The sequence below is a fragment of the Oncorhynchus nerka genome, linkage group LG14, assembly GCF_034236695.1.
Source record: "Oncorhynchus nerka isolate Pitt River linkage group LG14, Oner_Uvic_2.0, whole genome shotgun sequence".
NCBI classification, from domain to species: Eukaryota; Metazoa; Chordata; class Actinopteri; order Salmoniformes; family Salmonidae; genus Oncorhynchus; species Oncorhynchus nerka.
In genome coordinates, this window is record NC_088409.1 from 48676371 (window position 1) to 48697477 (window position 21107).

General features: G+C 41.6%; 1 long non-coding RNA gene across 1 annotated transcript; it reads right to left on the bottom strand.

The window, feature by feature from the left end:
• Positions 1 to 540: 540 nt before the first annotated feature.
• On the bottom strand, positions 541 to 7266 carry LOC135574990 (uncharacterized). The gene is made up of 3 exons (XR_010465668.1): positions 7170 to 7266; positions 812 to 994; positions 541 to 709 (listed from the first exon to the last, which is right to left on the bottom strand). It is a non-coding gene; the product is annotated as an uncharacterized LOC135574990 (long non-coding RNA).
• Between the last annotated feature and the right edge of the window lie 13841 nt (positions 7267 to 21107).

Consider the following 21107-nt stretch of genomic DNA (forward strand, 5'->3'; position numbering starts at 1 on the left):
GTTTCTGGAGAACTATTACGATTTGTAGAAGTCAGGACTGATCTAGAATCAGGTCCTTGCCTCTATATTTATGATCTTAAAATGCAAAACTAATTCTAGATCAGCACCCACTGGTTTTGCTATAACTACAAAGGTCCCCAATCCCATGGTATTCATACTCTCATGGCATGTTGACTTTTGGACCTGGGACCCCCTTGAGAATGAGTGTAGACTTGAGAATGAGTGTAGACTTGAGAATGGATGGAGACACAAATTAGACAGTGGTTTGACAGGCTTAAACTGTTCAGAAAATGATTAGTTTGGGGTACATAAAACCTAACATCTTTATGAGGGATGGGCAAAATGAATCAATTATCACATATACTGTATCATATGCTCCCCTCCATATTATACTGTATGTATTTGGAATGTTCATTTGGCACTTAAATAGAATGTTTCAGCTTTTATTTGTGGGTATTTTCACCCAAACAGTATCTGTTTTACCATTTATAGTCACGTTCTTTCAAAATCGAACCCAGAAGCAGACCAGGACAAGGAGAGTAGGAAGAAGGTGAGTATTTATTTACAAGTGAATGTGAATGGGTAGATATATCCAGGTGGCGTAGCGGGCAGCGGTGGTGAGTTGATGGGAGTAAATAGGTGGATCCAACGGGGTAGCGGAATCCTCCGACGACCAGGCGGGAATGGGGTAAATGATCCGGGTGAGTAACTGAAGACAGAACAAACGGAGGTAAGTTTAAGGCAAGCAATACGTAAAAAACAACAAAACAAATTCTATCCAACTTGAGGTTGATACTCTGGCACAACATACTGTTCATGGCTAACGATCCGGCAGGGAATGGATGTTAGGTCCGGGCTTATGAAGAGGAGAGATGATGATCAGGACCAGGTGTGCAGATAGCTGATGGGATACAGGTGCGGGTAATCAGAACTCCCAACTGGCTACATTGCCCGGCAACCAGACAGGGTGCGTTCCAGGACGCCGGAAAAAACACTCCAGGACAGAACACAGGCAAAAAACAGACTCAGGAAACGGGATTCGTGACATTTATAAATGAAAGCACTGTAACTAGTACCCCGATTTAAAGAAGTCAGAGTATTTGGACAATTTCACTTATAGTCTATTAAAGTAATCAAAAGTTCCTTGCACACAATGACTACATCAAGCGTGCAACTCGACAATCTCGTTGGATGCATTAGCGGTTGGTTTTGGATTATATTTTGCTCAATAAGAACTGAATGGGGAATAATGTCTTGAGCCATTTTATAGTCACTTTTATTGGTAGAATGGAAGAAGTCTCTGAACACTTCTACATTCACGTGGATGCTACAATCATAGATAATCATTAAGGAATTGTGAATAATGATGAGTGAGAAGGTTACAGAGGCACAAAGATAATAGCCCCCGCCCCCTGTCTAACTTCCCCTGTTATTGGTAATGGTGAGAGGTTAGCATGCTTTGTTGTAGCCTCTGAACGTCATTATTCATGACGAATTCATTCACCGTTCAGTTACTATTGGGCAAAACAACCAAAACAAACTGAAAATGCATAGTCACAAGCTTGATGTAATCGTTGCGTGCAAGGAATATGGCACAATACTCAACTTTTGACTACTTTAAAAGACTATAAGTGAATTTCTCCAAATACTTATGACTTCTTCACACTGGGGGGACTAGATACATGAAGTGATTTTATTTTCTAAAACAGTAAAACAGTATGAAAATACCCTGAAATCATAGTTGAATTCTGTACTGTTGCCTCATATGAAACATTTGATCTTAAATCCAAAATGCTGGAGTATAGAGACACATTTAAAATGTTTGCTTCACTGTCCAAATACACATGGAGGGGAGTGTATAATGAACACAAACACACGCTCGTGTTCATGCACATTCTACCAACAATGTCACTTCCCTCAGTAGAGACAAACAAACCAATAAATGCAGAGGAGCTAAATATTACAGTGCGTTGAATTGCAAGCAAACAGATGGTAGCTAAATTAAATGAAATTGCATATACATTATGGCCGCATTATCCCAGCTTCATGGCTCTGCACTAATTGAAGTGATTATAACTCCTACCTTTCTGCTTTATAATGATGTAAATTAGTCCGTTCAGAGTGAGACGTGTTAAAATGGTCCTCATCAGTATCTTGTGTTGAAAGTGATCATTTTTGACAGTTCCATATGTTTCAGTAACAATATTTCTTCTTGGTTGAGTTATATTAAGTCATTATATGTATTTCTGCACCAATTTTCTTGCATATCTACAAATGAACCCTCGTCGCAAATAGTTAGCCATATGCTATGAAGAAGGAGAATGAGTATGTTGGAAACATTCCTTAGGCTTTGCTCTAATTTGTTTTCCTACTCATTACAGCTGATTCTGCATTGTGGCTATATTAAAATTAGAATGGAAAAAGGTGTAATTAATTCAAGCCATTGCTTTCCTCATCCACAGAAATGAAAACATAATCATGACCATAGTACCATAACAGAGTTAAATTTGGCCCTGAAGATACAACAGATGGGCTACATGCACAGGCCCCATGTATCCATTGTTTGTATGTCAATGGGAGCTATTTAGCTAGCTTACTCATAGACTGTAACACTCGTTACTCATACAGGCTGTTTCCCTTTGTAATCAAATCATTCTTGAAAAACGGTCGATTAGCAAAACACCGGTTAGCAATGACAAAAGTCAGAAACAGTGGCAAGATGTGTTTATGTAGCTAGCGTTAGGATATGTGCAGGCTGGGGTGCCACGTACTGTACTAGTACCTAGCTAACATCAGCTTTGCAGCAGCTGTGTTAAACGAACCAGGAAGCAAGCTGAGCTAGCATGTTAAAGTAGTCAATACCTTAGACTTAGTAGCCCGCCTAGTTCCCTTCTCCTGCCTGTGTCTCCCATACTCTCTAACCATGTCTTGACTGGCAAAGAGAGATGTATGGGGCAGTTCTAGTTAAACAATCCTAAAGGATTCCAATCATTTAAAAAACAACAACGATTAGAATCCAATAGAATATCCTAGCCGATTTTGGAATCTATCCTATAGGATTTTATTCTACAGGACTGGTTCCAAACCTGATAGGATTTTCTATAGGATTCTAAAAGTTTTTTTATTTTATTACTGGAATCCTATAGGATCTATTGGATTATTTTATTGGAATCATATAGGATCCTATAGGATCCAATCCTATAGGAGTCCAATAGGACTGCTTCCAAAATTACATCAGATTGTTCTATTGGATTCTTGTATTGGAAGTCTGTTCTTATGCACGACGCAACACAGACTGCCTGGATACAGCCATTAGTCATGGTATATTGGCCATATACGATAAACTGGTTACCAACATAATTAGAACAGCAGAAATATTTGTTTTTTCATACCCGTGGTATTCAGTCTGATATACCACAGCTTTCAGCCAATCAGCATTCAGGGCCTTTATACCATGGCATTGTTAAATACTTGTTTCTGGTTGGCTTGAAGGGCATTCTAGAGCGTGCATTATTTCCCTTTGTACAGCGCTTAGGTCTAATCCTGGATGCTGATTGGTTAAAACCACATTCCAGTTGCTGTCTATTCCACAAGTTAATTAACACCGGCTAAAGCCATGATGTTGAAAAGCCTCTTTATTCTGTTCCATCTCACTGTGCAATCCACTGTCTCATCAGCCCAGCCAGACAATAAAAAAATATCATATCCACTGTAAAAAGCATCTAAAAATGATGTCAATTTCTTTTAGATTAGCAATCTTTCAATAGCGGAGATTTGTATAGACCTTGTTGTCTGTCTCTCTGACATTTGTAACATTGTTTCAATATTGAAATTCGATCTCCAGCTGTCCCATAGTAATGCATGTGTAGGGGTCGGGACGAGACCGACAGGCAGGCAGCTTTTCTCAGCCAGTCGAAATCATGAATCAGCATAATTTATATGGATATATACAAAGAAATGTCAATACAAAACAGGTCAAACTAAATGAAACGCAGCTTGGTTTGCATTCTTTCCAGCTTCAGTTTGAAGTGATTGTGTTAGCTGTGTTGCTGGTTAGCTCCTCTGAACAACAGTTTCCTGACGCGAGAGAGCACATTTGCTATGCCAGGTGAAATTGCGCATCATTAGCTCATTGTTATGGATGTATCCAAATAAATGTCACTAGAAAACAGCTTAAACAAATGCTACTTTGCTGTTTTTCTGGCTGCACTGTTTGACGTGACTGTAAGTTAGCCGTAGTTGGATAGCTATCAAACAAGGGATAAGAACTTTGCCATACCAACGTCTGGGTCGTGTCTCTGGCAACCGAACCGACAGAACGAACTACAAGCCGGATTGGGTAGCAACCCTAGAATTGTGTCAGGACTATATCTCATGGAAGGATGAAATAGTATGAATAAATATATCAAATAACGTTCTAAATGAAAATGCAGTGCATTTGTAAATTATTCAGCCCCTTCCTTCTTTCCAAATGTTGTTACTTTTTTTTGTGCATATTTATTACAAATAAAAACAGAAATATTTGTATTTAAGTATTCACACCTTTTGCTATGAGACTCAAAACTGAGCTCAGGCGCATCCTGTTTCCATTGATCATCCTTGAGATGTTCATACAACTTGATTGGAGTCCACCTGTGGTAAATTCAATTGATTGGACATGATTTTGAAAGGCACACACACCCATCTTTATAAGGTCCCACAGTTAACAGTGCATGTCAGAGCAAAAACCAAGCCATGAGGTTGAAGGAATTGTCCATAGAGCTCCAAGACGGGATTGTGTCGAGGCACATATCTGGGGAAGGGTACCACTAATTTCTGCAGCATTGAAGGTCCCCAAGACCACAGTGGCCTCTATCATTATTAAATGGAAGAAGTTTGGAAACCACCAAGACTCTTCATAGAGCTGGCCGACCGGCCAAACTCTGACAGAGCTCCAGAGTTCCTATGGGGAGATAGGAGAACCTTCCAGAAGGACAACCAACTCTGCAGCACTAAACCAATCAGACCTTTATGGTTGAGTGGCCAGACGGAAGCCACTCCTCAGTAAATGGCATATGACAGCCCACTTGAAGTTTGCCAAAAGGCACCTAAAGACTCTCAGACCATGAGAAACAAGACTCTCTGTTCTGATGAAATCAATATTGAACTCTTTGGCCTGAATGCCAAGTGTCATGTCTGGAGGAAACCTGGCACCATCCCTACGGTGAAGTATGGTGATGGCAGCATCATGCTGTGGGGATATTTTTCAGCTGAAGGCACTGGGAGACTAATCAGGATCAATGGAAAGATGAATGGAGAAAAGTACAGAGATCCTTGATGAAAACCTGATCCAGTGCTCAGGACCACAGACGGGGGTGAAGGTTCATCTTCCAACAGGACAACAACCCTAAGAATGTAGCCAAAACAACACTCGAGTGGCTTCGGGACAAGTCTCTGAATGTCCTTGAGTGGCCAAGCCAGCACCCAGACTTGAACCTGATCGAACATCTCTGAAGAGAACTGAAAATAGCTTTACAGCGATGCTCCCCATCCAACCTGACAGAGCTTGAGAGGATCTGCAGAGAAGAATGGGAGAAACTCCCCAAATACAGGTGTGCCAAGTACGTACCGTGCTTCAACACATTTTTGAGTAAAGGGTTTGAATTACTTATCTAAATGTGATATTTCAGTTTTCTATTTGCAAACATTTCAAAAAACGTGTTTTTGCTTTATCATTATGGGGTATTGTGTGTATATTGATGAGGGGGGAAAAACGATTTAATGCATTTAAGAATAAGGCTGTAACATAACAAAATATGGAAAAAGTCAAGAATACTTTCCGAATGCGCTGTATGCCAGTCATTATTTGAATATGTTAGTAACCTGTTGTATAAAAGTGATAATGCCCTCGAAGCCAGTGTTGGGAGGATATATTGGCACGGTTTGCCAAACAACACCCCATGCCAATTTACAGTTGAAGTCGGAAGTTTACATACACCTTAGCCTAATACATTTAAACCTAGTTTTTCCCCAATTCCTGACATTTAATCCTAATAAAAATTCCCTGTCTTAGGTCAGTTAGGATCACCACTTTATTTTATAAATGTGAAATGTCATAATAATATTTGAGAGAATTATTTCTTTCAGCTTTTATTTCTTTCATCACATTCCCAGTGGGTCAGAAGTTTACATACACTCAATTTGCATTTGGTTTTAATGACTCCAACCAAAGTGTATTTAAACTTCCGACATCAGCTGTATACATTATTCCCAGATTCCATGTGTGTTTTTAGTAAGGTTAGTTTGAACAGGACTGCAACCTAACTCCCCCCTCATGTTCTATTGATTTTAATGTGATATCGGTATGAGTGATTGAATAATAAGTGGTGTGTTTCTCTTTACGTTTTGGTACCTACAAATCAAATTGCATCACTCAAATATGTAGCTGGTTGTCTTCAGCAGGTTTGTTCCTTTAGCAAGTGATAAAATACAAAAAAATCCAGTTCCCATGTGTTTTTTGAGTTGTGTTTGTTTCAACAGTGCATACACAAACTGATTTCCCCCCTAATCAATATGAGTGATAAATTGCCACTTGTCAAAACAACAGGGATTTTGGTGCGTACGCAGTTTACAAGGTGCTTGTTAAGGTAATATGATTACTGTATGTGTAGTACATGACTGTATGTTTAGGTTTTCAATGTATCACAAACTGTTTATTGATTTGGGCACTTCAAAAGGTGTTTTGACATTGGGCTATAAATCAAAAGTTATTGTCAACGGGAAGCAGTGACAGTATCATTTTCAACTTGTGTTTTAGGAATATAAATGGAACATTCAACATTCATTTCCAATAGTATTCTACTTAATTAGTTAAAAATGGCTGAATGTGTCCAAATATGTTTTGGTTTTTCTGATGATCGACCATGAAAACAGGTTGGACTTGCCTATAGTAAGGCACATATATATTTAGCAATAATACATGTTCATCTGGATTGTTATCTGCTTAAGCAATACAGTGACTCAAAAATGAGATACAAATGGCTACAACTTAGCTAGCTAGTTAGCTACTGTAGTTAGCTGACAGGCAACATGTGGCTAATACTAAGGTAGCATAAAAACGACTGCATACAATGCTGCACAATGACAAAATATGACTAAACTTCGTCAGGAAACAAATACTGTAACATTACCCACAGTTCTGGCATTCCCTCACAGCGAAGGACAAAACAGTTAAAACTGTAGATTGTCTGCACAGCCACAGGTAGTGAGCTGAACTTGGTCGCTAATTAACACTGCAAGCCTGTGCTTGCTGTGACGTCGTCAGTCACTCTCAAAGAGAGAGGCTTTCTTAAAGGTGAATAAAACAGAAATGAATATAGAGCTATTGTTTCCGATCAACAATAAATGGGTTATTATTGTTGTTGTACTGTACTAGAATTTATGACAACAAACTATAATTTATTGGTTTCAATTAAGAAAAATAGTTATAATACAATTATGATTGGGGTGACAAAATCCTACAAGAGTTTGCAAAAACCAATAGGATCCAATCAGATCTATTTTGTTTTACAATGGCGGAAAACAATTGTCCAATAGGATTATGATAGAGGTGACACACAATCCTATAGGATTGCATGAATCCTATAGGGTACAATATGATTAGTTTTGAGTCCCAATAGGAAAAAAGTAGTCCAATAGGACTCTGACACAGTTGAAACAAAATAAGATATAATCCTATAAGATTGTGCGAATCCTACAGGATTCTATTGGAAAAATGCCTAATCCTATTGGATATTTGGACTAGGGAGCAGACAGATCTGCTCTCCCATTCATTAATAACATAGCCCACAGTGTTGTTTGTTCCTGACACTGCCAATCATATCGACACTGCCAATCAAATGCAGGGGTTTGTGTTGGTATAGTTTATTGTTAACTTAATAGTTTAATAATTACTTACATCTGTGGGGTGACTTTCTGTGCAGGGCGTCAGATAAGAGCATGATTGGTCCTCTGAAGAAACGCTTCCACGGATATTTAGCAAAGTAGGCCAAAAACATTGGTGGGGAAGGGATCTTGTTGTAACAGTTTTTGAGTTAGACCACCTGGGTGTAAATTGCCACATAGCGAGAGTGCTGCATGAAGAGGTAAATGTTTTCTAAGTAGCAATCATGCATTCCTTTCCATCTTTCCCTTTCTTCCTGGTTGGAGAAACAATAGACCCATGATTGGCACACCTCTTCAGGATTGGAGAGAGAGGGTGACTGGTTGAGCAAATCATGATGGCAAACACGACTGTGGCTCAGCAAACTGCAGTCAATAGGGGGCATCCATTAAATCATTTGGGCTCCATTTGGATAGTCATAATGGCCAGTTGCTATTTCCACTAAAATAGTATTTTCAAGCCTTTGTTTTTCTAAAACAAAATCAAATTGGAATGAAAGAAATATAATTAAATAGGTATGCCTCCATAGTAACTGGGGGCCTTTGGAATGTTCCATATTTTCATTCTTTTTCATTATTGTATTAGGTTTCGCCATCTCAAAGAGAGTCAAATGTTTGCTGCACTCTATGTCATGTTTTAGCATGGAAAACAAACGCACAAACACACACAGTGTGTACTTTCTCAACATTACAGATAATTAGAAGGTTCCACATGTTTGTTCAAGGCTTTCTGGGTTGTGATCATTCCCACAAAAAATCGTATGTTCTCATAAACATTTAATATAGACTATATTTTGGGGAGATTTAAAGATGATTAAAGCGGCCCCAACTGTATGAAATACTTAATTATGTCAAACTAGTAGGAGTTTTATTTGAAATACATGGTTTGGTTAGGCATGGATGAAAATAAGAGGTAGATAAAGACAGTGCCACATGCGTTGATCTGAAACACCACATGGTCCAACATGCTCAGCGAGGAGAGAATTCATTATGAATCCTTATGTGGCTGCCCTGAAAACATACGTACAGAGGCAAATCAAATGTTATTTGTCACATACAGCAGGTTCTCGGCACATGTGAAATGCTTACTACAAGCCCTTAACCAACAATGCCGTTAAGAAAATACCTACAAAAAAAGAAAGTGATAAGAATGACAAATAATAACAGTAGTGGGGCTATATACAGGGGGTACCGGTACAGAGTAATATATACATGTAGGCAGAGTTATTAAAGTGCCTATGCATAGATAATAACAGAGAGTAGCAGCAGTGTTCCTGGAGAACAATGCAAATAGTCTGGGTAGCCATTTGATTAGCTGTTCAGGAGTCTTATGTCTTAAGCTATTTAGGAGCCTCTTGGACCTAGACTTGGCGCTCCGGTACTGCTTGCCGTCTGATATCAGAGAGAACAGTCCATGACTTGGGTGGCTGGAGTCTTTGACAAGTTTTAGGGCCTTCCCCTGACACCGCCTGGATGGCAGAAAGCTTGGCCCCGGTGATATACTGGGCCGGACGGACTACCCGATGTAGTGCCTTGCAGTCGGAGGACGACCAGGCAGTGATGCAACCCATCAGGATGCTCTCAATGGTGCAGCTGTAAAACCTTTTGAGGATCTGAGGACCCATGCCAAATCTTTTCAGTAGGTTAGTCGTGCCCTCTTCCTGACCGTCTTGGTGTGCTTGGACCATGTTAGTTTGTTGGTGATGTGGACACCAAGGAACTTGAAGCTCTCATCCTGCTCCGCAACAGCCACGTCGATGAGTATGGGGGCTTGCTCGGTCCTCCTTTTCCTGTAGTCCCCAATCATCCCCCATGTTTTGATCATGTTCAGAGAGAGGTTGTTGTCCTTGCACCACACGGTCAGGTCTCTGACCTCTTCCCTATAGACTGTCTCATCATTGTCACTGAGCAGGCCCTACCACTGTTGTGTCATCAGCAAACTTAATGATGGTGTTGGAGTCGTGCAGACATGAGTGAACAGGGCGTACAGGACGGGACTGAGCAAACACCCCTGAGGGGCCCCCGTGTTGAGGATCAGCGTGGCGGATGTGTTGTTACCTATCCTTACCACCTGGGGGTGGCCCGTCAGGAAGTCCAATATCCAGTTGCAGAGGGAGGTGTTTAGTCCCAAGATACTTAGCTTAGTGATGAGTTTTGAGGGCACTATGGTGTGAACGCTGAGCTGTAGTCAATGAATAGCATTCTCACATAGGTGTTCCTTTTGTCCAGGTGTGAAAAGGCAGTATATAGTGCAATAGAGATTGGATCATCTGTGGATCTGTTGGTACGGTATGCAAATTGGAGTGGGTCTAGGGTTTCTGGGATAATGGTGTTGATGTGAGCCATGACCAGCCTTTCAAAGCATTTCATGGCTACAGACGTGGGTGCTGCGTGTTGGTAGTCATTTAGGCAGGTTACCTTAGTGTCCTTGGGCACGGGGACTATGGTGGTCTGCTTGAAATATGTTGGTATTGCAGACTCGGACAGGGAGAGGTTGAAAATGTCAGTAAAGACACTTGCCAGTTGGTCAGCGCATGCTCAGAGTACATATCCTGGTAATCCGTTTTGAAAGTCTTACTCACAGTCGTCCGGAACAATTGATGCTGTCATGCATATTTCAGTGTTACTTGCCTCGAAGCGAGCATAGAAGTTATTTCGCTCATCTGTCACAGCCGTCGAAAGAAGTGGACCAAGGTGCAGCGTGGTGAGCGTTTATACTTTTATTATAATGATGTTGCCAACAAAACAATAAACATAGAAACGACCGTGAAGCTTATATAGGGCTATAGTGCCACTAACAAAATTCAACTACCCACACCGAAGGAGGGAAAAAGGGCTACCTAAGTATGATTCCCAATCAGAGACAACGATAGACAGCTGTCCCTGAGTGAGAAACATACCCGGCCAAAATATAGTAATAAAGAAATATAGAAAACAAAACATAGAATACCCACCCCACATCACACACATCACACCCAACCAAAACGGCTCTCTAAGGTCAGGGCGTGACATCGTCTGTTAGGCTCGTGTCACTGGGCAGCTCTCGGCTGTGCCTCCCTTTGTAGTCTGTAAAAGTTTGCCCATAGTTTTCCCAGCAACATCCGACGAGCGTCGGAGCCGGTGCAGTGCGATTCGATCTTATTCCTGTATTGACGCTTTGCCTGTTTGATGATTCGTCGGAGGGCATTGTGGGATTTCTTATAAGCTTCTGGGTTAGAGTCCCGCTCCTTGAAAGCGGCAGCTCCACCCTTTAGCTCAGTGCGAATGTTGCCTGTAATCCATGGCTTCTGGTCGGGGTATGTACGTACAGTCACTGTGGGGACAACGTCCTCGATGCACTTATTTATAAAGCCAGTGACTGATGTTGTGTACTCCTCAATGCATTCGGAAGAATCCTGGAACATATTCCAGTCTGTGCTAGTAAAGCAGTCCTGTACTTCAGCATCTGCTTCATCTGACTACTTTTTTATAGACCGAGTCACTGGTGCTTCCTGCTTTAATTTTTGCTTGTAAGCAGAAATCAGGAGGATATAATTAATGTCAGATTTGCCAAATGGTGGGCAAAGGCGAGCTTTGTACGCGTCTCTGTGTGTGGAGTAAAGGTGGTCTAGAATTATTTTTCCTCTGGTTGCACATCTAACAATCTGATAGAAATGAGGTAAAACTGAATTAAATGTCCCTGTATTAAAGTCCCCGGCCAATAGGAGCACCGCCTCTGGATGATCGTTTTCCTGTTTGCTCATGGCGGCATACAGATCATTGAGCGCGGTTTTAGTGCCAGCATTGGTCTATGGTGGTATGTAAACAGCTACAAAAAATACAGATGAAAACTCTCTAGGTAGATAGTGTGGTCTTCAGCTTATCGTGAGATACTCATGAGACCTCGAGACTTCCTTAGATATCGTGCACAAGCTGTTGTTCACATGCATAGGCCCCCGCCCCGTGTCTTACCAGAGGCTGCTGTTCTGTCTTGCCGATGGAGTGTATAACCTGCCAGCTGTATGTTTTTATGCTCTCATTGGCTAGCCCTCGCTTCATACTTGTCGCCAAACCCACTGGCTCCATGTCATCTACAAGACCCTGCTAGGTAAAGTCCCCCCTTATCTCAGCTTGCTGGTCACCATAGCATCACCCACCTGTAGCACGCGCTCCAGCAGGTATATCTCTCTGGTCACCCCCAAAACCAATTCTTTCTTTGGCCGCCTCTCCTTCCAGTTCTCTGCTGCCAATGACTGGAACGAACTACAAAAATCGCTGAAACTGGAAACACTTATCTCCCTCACTAGCTTTAAGCACCAGCTGTCAGAGCAGCCCACAGATTACTGCACCTGTACATAGCCCATCTATAATTTAGCTCAAACAACTACCTCTTTCCCTACTGTATTTATTTTATTTTATTTATTTATTTATTTTGCTCCTTTGCACCCCATTATTTTTATTTCTACTTCGCACATTCTTCCACTGCAGATCCACCATTCCAGTGTTTTACTTGCTATATTGTATTTACTTTGCCACCATGGCCTTTTTTTTGCCTTTACCTCCCTTATCTCACCTTATTTGCTCACATTGTATATAGACTTGTTTCTACTATATTATTGACTGTATGTTTTGTTTTACTCCATGTGTAACTCTGTGTTGTTGTATGTGTCGAACTTCTTTGCTTTATCTTGGCCAGGTTGTAATTGTAAATGAGAACTTGTTCTCAACTTGGTGAAATAAAAAATAAATACAAAATTGCTCTTAATGTCATCGTTCAGCCACGACTCGGTGAAACATAAGATATTACAGTTTTTAATATATGGTTTGTAGGATATACGTGCTTTCAGCTCGTCCCATTTATTTTCCAGCGATTGAGCATTAGTTAGCAGGACGGCAGGCAAGGGCAGATTAGCCACATGTCGCCTGATCCTCACAAGGCACCCGGATCTTTTTCCACAAAATCTCACTTTCCTCCACCAGCGAATCACAGCGATCTGGGCCTGGTCGGGTGTATGTAGTACATCCCTCCCATCCGATTCATTGAACGAGAACTCTTCATCCAGTTTGAGGTGAGCAATCGCATTTCTGATGTCCTGAAGCTCTTTTCGATCATAAGAGACGGTAGCAGCAAAATGATGTACAAAACAAGTTACGAACAACACGAAAAAACAAACAAAATAGCATGGTTGGTTGAGAGCCAATAAGATGGCAGCCCTACCCTCTGATGCCATTGAGATATTGTATATGGACAACCCATTGTAAATGAACAGGGTTACATGCACACAAACATACAAAGACTGTTAACACTGGTGGTCATACGCAGCTGATAGTATGAAAGTGAAGATATAATAGAAAAATGTACATTGCAACTGTTTATGCTGCTGAAATGAACTAATATGTAACATACTTTTGATAAATGCCAAAATAGGCTCGAGAGCAAATGTATTTACAGCCATAATCATTACATCCAACACTGTATTGGGGTTACTGTTCTTGAAACAAAATATTTCCATTCTTCTATACAGTGAGCGATTGCAAAAGAAAGCAGCCCCTCTCACTGCGAATTAGCCGTGATGTCCGAGGCAGTCAGGCCATTGCACGCGGTCAGGGGCACTTTGGTGCTGGGTTTGATGGAGTATGTCAGTCCAATCAGCCAGGCTTCCTGAGCCTGATTGGGCCTGCCAGCCAGAGAGGTGTTCTGAAGGAGGCCTGATATTACCTGTACAGCCATCTGACAGCAAGCATATGGCCAAGCCAGCAGGCACTCATCAAGCAGCACCCCCCTTTTCTCCTCCTGCCCCCGCCTCCTCAGTCCCCCCGCCTTCCCAGTCTCTCTGCCCAGGCCAAAGATAAGAAAGACAAACAATAAGCTGACACATAAAAAATAACCTTTGGGGCCAGACTTGTTTTTATTCTAGTAATGCACATTTATACGGTATGAATGAAAACTATACATTTGTCTCCATAGAGAACAGCAATAGTTGAGTAAAGAATCATTTCCCCTCACAAAAAAAAGCATACGATGAGACTCAAAACTAGGACGAAACCAAGGTTTTGGGGATGCTCGAAAAAACAGCACTTACGGGTGTGACTCCGCAAGCTTTATCCTCCGCAGCAGCACTTGAACACATAGGAGAGACTAGCTAGGCATTACTAAAGTTCCGGGGGAAATTTTCCCTAAAGTTGATGAGCCATGGCGGATGAGTAGATGACTCAAGTTAATTATTATTGAATTTGTTTGTCTTGCTCTGCTGACACTCGCCTCAGCCGCAATGGAACGATGACAGTGGGTATTCTCATTAAAGCAGATGTTGCATGTTATTTGGGAAGTATCCTTTTTAAACCAATGGGCTATAAGGATATGAGATCTATGATTGATCCCCTGTTAAACAGGAACCTTTATACTGTGTTAGTTGTTGAAACAGTTCTGGACTTGTTCCACTCCAATTCCATGTTTATATTTTCCTAAATTATATTGAATTATCATCTCATCTAAAAAATAATTTTATTTCCATAACATTGGATAGTCCAGAACGCTGGTGATATTGGTGCTCCATGGATTTGTATCCTATACCAACGTAAAATACCATAACCAAAGTACTCTATGCGTTATCAATATAACCTGTTATGAAATGGACGAAAGCAAATAAAAAAACAGAACAGTGGCTATGCCCTATTTCCTCACATCGCACCTCAACATGCTACTCAATTTGTACGTGTCTGAAAACATCCGACCTGTCAGGGTTGACATGACAGGAGAAAATGAACGATAAGTTGTGCACATGTCACAAATGACTTCCATCAAACGCATAATCTGAAAATCACATGGTCAGACATGAAACAGAAATCAACAATGTGAACATAATATGATACAATTGTTTGGCGTTTGAGGAACAGACTTGCCTTCTGTTCCTTGTTTCAAACAGCCATAAGTTGTGGAAAAACTAGACTCACCTAAAGCCTCAAACTGTCTCCCGTTTGATCCATAGCTCTTATCCTGCCTGTGTGAGACTGGTGGAAGTACCAGACATCTCCACAGCATCACACCAGGGACTTGGAGCTCCCCGCTGACTAAATCACATCAATGGCAGTGTGCAATTACACATGTTCCTTAAATTAACCAGAGGGATCCCTTGAATGAGCCTAATGTCAGCTAACAGTAGATTAAACATTTGTATGCTAAACTATGCATCATAGTAAAAAAAAAAATGTTAAACAGCTCTGGGTGTATTTTCACACGCTTTCCAAAATTGTCTGATTTAGGGAATAGCTTACACTGTACAGAGCCAGGGCACTTTGTTTCACACACAGCCTGTGGTTATATTAGGGCAGACCAAACAGAAAAGTAACTGTCAATACTGCTTTACTTAGTCAAATGTTTGTTTTAAATTCAGCATGTCATCCTGGCAAATACCACAGACTTCAGATTGGCTGCTAATTGTGTGTGCCCAGCCATTGTCTCCAAATTAAGACTTTCTCAAGTTCCTCTTGATTTAGCTGTTCTTCTGAAGGTGTCCTCCATTGAGTCAAATCAAAAGGACCTGCCAAGAAGATCTGAACCACAGTTTTAGTGAAAATACAAATTGGACCTAAAAAGTATGGACGTCAAAATATTATTCACATGCATTTGAAGGTGAAAATGAATTGATCAATTTTTCACACAGTAATTTCATGAGATAACTTAACATTAAATCTTCATTACAAAATTAAGACTATATAATTTTTGTACAGTAGCTAATCCTTCCTATCCACAAGCAAACACCTAGCTCTCTTCCAAACTCCTCCATTTTTGACCAGTCTACTGTAACATACCACACACTTCCAACACCTCTTTCCTCTCTAACCACACACACACACACACACACACACACACACACACACACACACACACACACACACACACACACACACACACACACACACACACACACACACACACACACACACACACACACACACACGCACACACACAGTTATCCACGCCGGGCAAGGTTTCTCTTTGACTTTTGTCTCACACAATACGGAGGAGCATTTGTCATTGGTTATCAGGTGATGATATATTGGTTAGCCTGCAGAGAAACATCTGTTGTGCGTAGGCCAGTATTCATGGCCACCAGCTGTACAGAATCACACCGGAGGAAGAGTCCACCATGGAAGGAAGAGTAGAGACATACTGCCTGCCTGTCTAACAGATGCTGTTTCTTGTTGTCATGCCCTTGCTATCTTGTTTTTTTTTTACGGCGAGTCACCACCTCAAACCTCTCTCTCCCTCCCTCCCCTGCCCACACACACAGATACACACCCAAATACTTAGCCTCAGGGACCAGCTTTTATATACATTCAAGACCCTTTTTTTTATAGACGCTAACTGGTACATGTAAAATAAAAGCCTTTTTATTGGATATTTTGTGTGTCCTGATGTACCCAGAGCCCTGAGGTAATGTTAAAGCACAACAAGATATTATCATAAACCCTGAAACATGTTTACGTTGCATCATCACATAGACACAAACAAAACTCTATTTTCTTTCTCAGTCTCTCTCCCTTTGTCTCTCTTGCTCCCCCCCCCTCTCTCTCTCTCTCTCACTCTCTGTCATCTCCATACATTAGTTCCCCTTCCACACCTTTAGTTGCTCACCACAGCCCTTCATTGACAGGCTCCCACTGTGAAATTTATGTCACATATTTAATATGGACATGGGAATGATTATCAAATCCATAGATGCCAGGAGAGTCCGATCCTCCCTAAATAATGGATGAGCCGAGGATGTGACTCAATTTGTGAGCAGCAAAGAAAGACAAGGCGGGAGGAGAGGCATCGACATGAACCCCCCTCCCCTGCTCAGCCCCCGTCTCTGTCTCTTCTCTCCGGAACGCCATTATTGTGGTCGATCTTTTCTCCCCTCACTTGACATCATTCAATGTAATCATCCTTCAATAAAAAACCTGTTCGTAATAAAAGGAGCAACCTGGGTCAATACATAGAATATGGAGAAGGATGACCTCTCGTGTGAGACAGGGTATAAATGGGCTGCTTCATCAAAGTGGATAGGCCTCTAGTTACTTTGAAAGGACTTCGACCATAGCCCCAGTTACCATTACGGTTACCTTGTGTATCATCAGTGTTTGTGTTGGGTGAATATGAGGAAGAAGGATGGCTGCATTAATGAATCAATGGACTAATGAAGCAGCCATTGTGTTGCTTTATTGAAATACTTTGAGGAGAATCTACGACTGCAGCATGCAGCATCTCTGCAGGGGATGATGGGCTGTCATGTCACGTGACCAATCGCACCTGTCCATATAAAGCAAAACAGGAAGTGAGATGGCTTTCCCCATGATTCCTTAATTTTCTTCAAATTAGGAAGTTAGTTTCCTACATTTGAAATGCAACCTAATTTCTAAGAGTCACGATGAAAATTCTGTGTTACCCATGATTCTGTTGTAACATTTTCAGCTATGAATCCCATGTGTGGCTGTGTTATTTAGCAAAATGTCATGTGAGTATTGGAATCCATTCTAGGCTTTGATAAAAGTTTTGTGTACTTCATTAAAACTACAGTAGAGACGATGTTTAAAATTGATAGCCACAGTTTTTAGTAGTCTGTAGTAGCAACCATCATAATAACGTAGTACAAATTGAGATGAGAAGATCAGGAAAACTTTTGAGCACATCAGGAAAACAAAAATTGTGTTTTTACCATTCTCTCACCGAGTTGCAACCTTGTCCTTTACAAAGCAACAAAAGAGCCTTTTCTGGGCTTGGTAAGGGTTCAGAGGTCAAATTAGCTGACAGCAGGGTAATTTTCTGGAGACGACACGCAGAGTTGCTGATTATCCCTGAGCTAGCTTCATTTTTGTTTATCAAAAAATGCCTAATTGCTTTTTTTTAACGAGTAGAAAAAGATTACAAGTTAATAGGAGAAACTAAATAAACAGAATGCAATTGCACAAAGCTGTAGTAAGATGGTAATTAATTTGTGGCCACCCCTGAGCTAATTAGCTAATATAAAGAACAGAATGAAGTAAAAAAGAAGTTAATGAAGCTTAATGTAACTGATACTCTGATGGGAAGTCACTCTAATGAATTTATGAATGTGTGAGTGAGGAAATTAACTTTCAATACTTACAACTTGTGTGTTATATGGGCGTCTTGAATGTGGTAACACGGTTTAAAAACACAGATACACATTTGAATATAATGCGCTGATACGTTTAGAATGGGCCATAACTCTCTTACCATATGCCTTCTGATATGAAAATGGCTTCGAGAAGGGACCATGGCACATGACCAAATCATAAACCATGAGAGGGCCAAGATATACCCAGCAGAGAGTGTAGTTCTTGGGGTGTAGGTGGTCTGAAGTGGTCTTCAGGGGTCTGGAAGGGGGGTTATGGTCTGGAGGTCCATCAGACTTCAACAGAGTAGGGAGGGGGTACTCATCAAGCCAATCTCTATGCAGCCAGCCAGTGTCCAACACTAAGGCCTATGGTTAAAGCTCCTGTCAGGCCACCGAGTGACAGGCCTTTTGACCCCAGTCACAACTCTACCAGCTGGGTCCCTCTCATCCCCTTACAGCTCTCTCTCTCTCTCACACACACACACACACACACACACACACACACACACACACACACACACACACACACACACACACACACACACACACACACACACACACACACACACACACAAACACACACACACACACACACACACATACACGCATATATACACTGAGAATACAAAACATTAAGAATACCTACTCTTTCCATGACATAGACTGACCAGGTGAATCCAGGTGAAAGCTAAGATCCCTTAGCTTATATCCCTTCAATCAGTGTAGATGAAGGGGAGGAGACAGGTTAAAGAAGGATTTTGAAGCCTTGAGACAATTGAGACATGGATTGTGTATTGTGTGTCATTCGGAGGGTGAATGGGCAAGAGAACAAAAGTGCCTTTGAACGGGGTATGGTAGCAGGGCGCAACGGTTTGTGTCAAGAATGGCAACGCTGCTGGGTTTTTCACACACAACAGTTTCCCGTGTGTATCAAGAATAGTCCACCAACCAAAGGACGTTCAGCTAAGTTGACACAACTGCGGGAAGCATTCATATCAACATAGGCCAGCATCCCTGTAGAATGCTTTTTGACATCTTGTAGAGTCCACGGCCCTACTCCACCAGCCCACCTCCCCTCTTCCCCCCTCAGCATGACCAAACACCTCAGATATCCATCCCTCCCTGGTCGAGTCTGTAAAGAAACCCTTTATTGCTGCACCACGGTTACCTCACAAAGCATCACTTTACGCCTCGGGTCTCTCAATAGGTTCGCCGTGACATTTACTGTTGACACGTAAGACCAAGGTTCATGGGTAATTTGAATTAAATGACAGAATCCAGCTTGCGAGTGGGGGGGTGGGCTGGGGTAATCAGGTGATTGCAGAGGCCAGCAGAAGTAGCGCTGCTTACTGCTTGTAGACCGACCTGTAGGGACTTCAGTTGACGACGTGTGCTTTTGTGAGCCGAGCGGCACGGTAATGAGTGACGAGACAGGAATAGTCCCGTCGGAGAATTAGTGTCATATTACATAAATCAGTGTCGACGAACGTCACATCTTCCCTCGCTAGTAGTTTTTTCTTCATCGCTTGACACGGTTCATTTGTCAGTCAGGCCTGGTGCACGCGAGCAGGGAAAGTGATCTGTGTAATAGATTCACCGTGCAGTGCATACAGTACGTCCAGCTATAGTAGTAAGGCATGCTCTGAAAACAAAACGTAAGCAAAAATTTGACGAAACAACTGTTACAGGGTTAACACTATTGACCAGCTTTGCTCATCCCTGATATTCTTAGTGGATGGATCAATTCATTAGATCTGAAATATGAGCTCATTGACAATCTAGTTTGTTGGTAATTGTGCCTGATCAAGGAGCTAGAAAGATTATATATCCTGCTGACGTCTGTTCAGAGCTGCTATATTGACCAGACCCCCCCAAAGCATACTGTTCTAAAAGCTTGAGTATCTTCTAGCTCTTCAGCTCAAACAGCAAGCTTATATATGAAACTCTCCTTCTGACCTGTTGCGAGGCGTGTTGAATGCTCGGTGGCAACAATTTACCCCCTAATACGCAACTGCTTCAACTCCACCATAGATATATTGAAGACTGGTTCACACATACACAGACAAGCAAGCACACATCAGAAGGGAGAGAGACAGACAAAGGCACAGTAATGAATGGTGTGTGTTGTGTGTGTGTGTGTGTGTGTGTGTGTGTGTGTGTGTGTGTGTGTGTGTGTGTGTGTGTCCGCGTGCGTTGACCTCCTTATCTGAAGCTATATCCTGTAGTAGAGGGTCAAGGCAGAGGTGTGAGCATAGGTGTCCAATGACAGATTGATGAGCCTTTGCCTATGGGGCCAAAGCAGGTCAACACTGGTTTCATATACACCTCTCACACAATATGGAAACATGATAGGTCAAATACAGGTTTAAGTGCCTTTTAGTTTTCTTTCTCCTCCTCCACTCCAACATATCTGTGTGGTGTTTGTGCTCACCAGCCTCCATAATGGAAAAACTATTGCAGAAGCATTTCTCTGTCGGCAAAGGTCAAGAGGTCATCACTGATGTCACTCTCAAAGTAACCAGTGGCAAATAGGTCCTGACATGTGCTCCCTAATAGAAGAATAAGAGTGGATAGCTCCCCTGGCTTTCAGACTGATAAGCCATGGAGAAGAATATGTGAGACATAGAGGAGTAGTTTCCACTGGGTTCGGCTTTTGGGAGACCAGTATCAGCTGTCATATTAAGGTATGAATAACGGTGGTGGAATTTGAACGATGGCCATTCTTTTTTCTCAATCATGTCACTCGACTTAAAGAACCAACAATTAGCTTGTTATGACTATTGAAAACTATTGCAAACCATGCGTTGAAAGGATCATACCATACCCTTTAATTTGTACCTATTACGTTATCCCTTGAAATACATGGTAAACATTCTTGCTAAGCAAAGTGCAGTTTTCTTTTTATGTGCAAATGATTGCATTGGGGGCTTGCTGACTCAGTCTCGGAGGTCAAATAGTATCTGCATCAGAGACCACACAAACAAATGCAGCATTACTGACAGGCTCCTCTTCTCAGATTGATATATTTTATATACAAGTGACACCCCTTCCCCTTCCCATCATTTCTCCATCTTATCCCATCCCTCT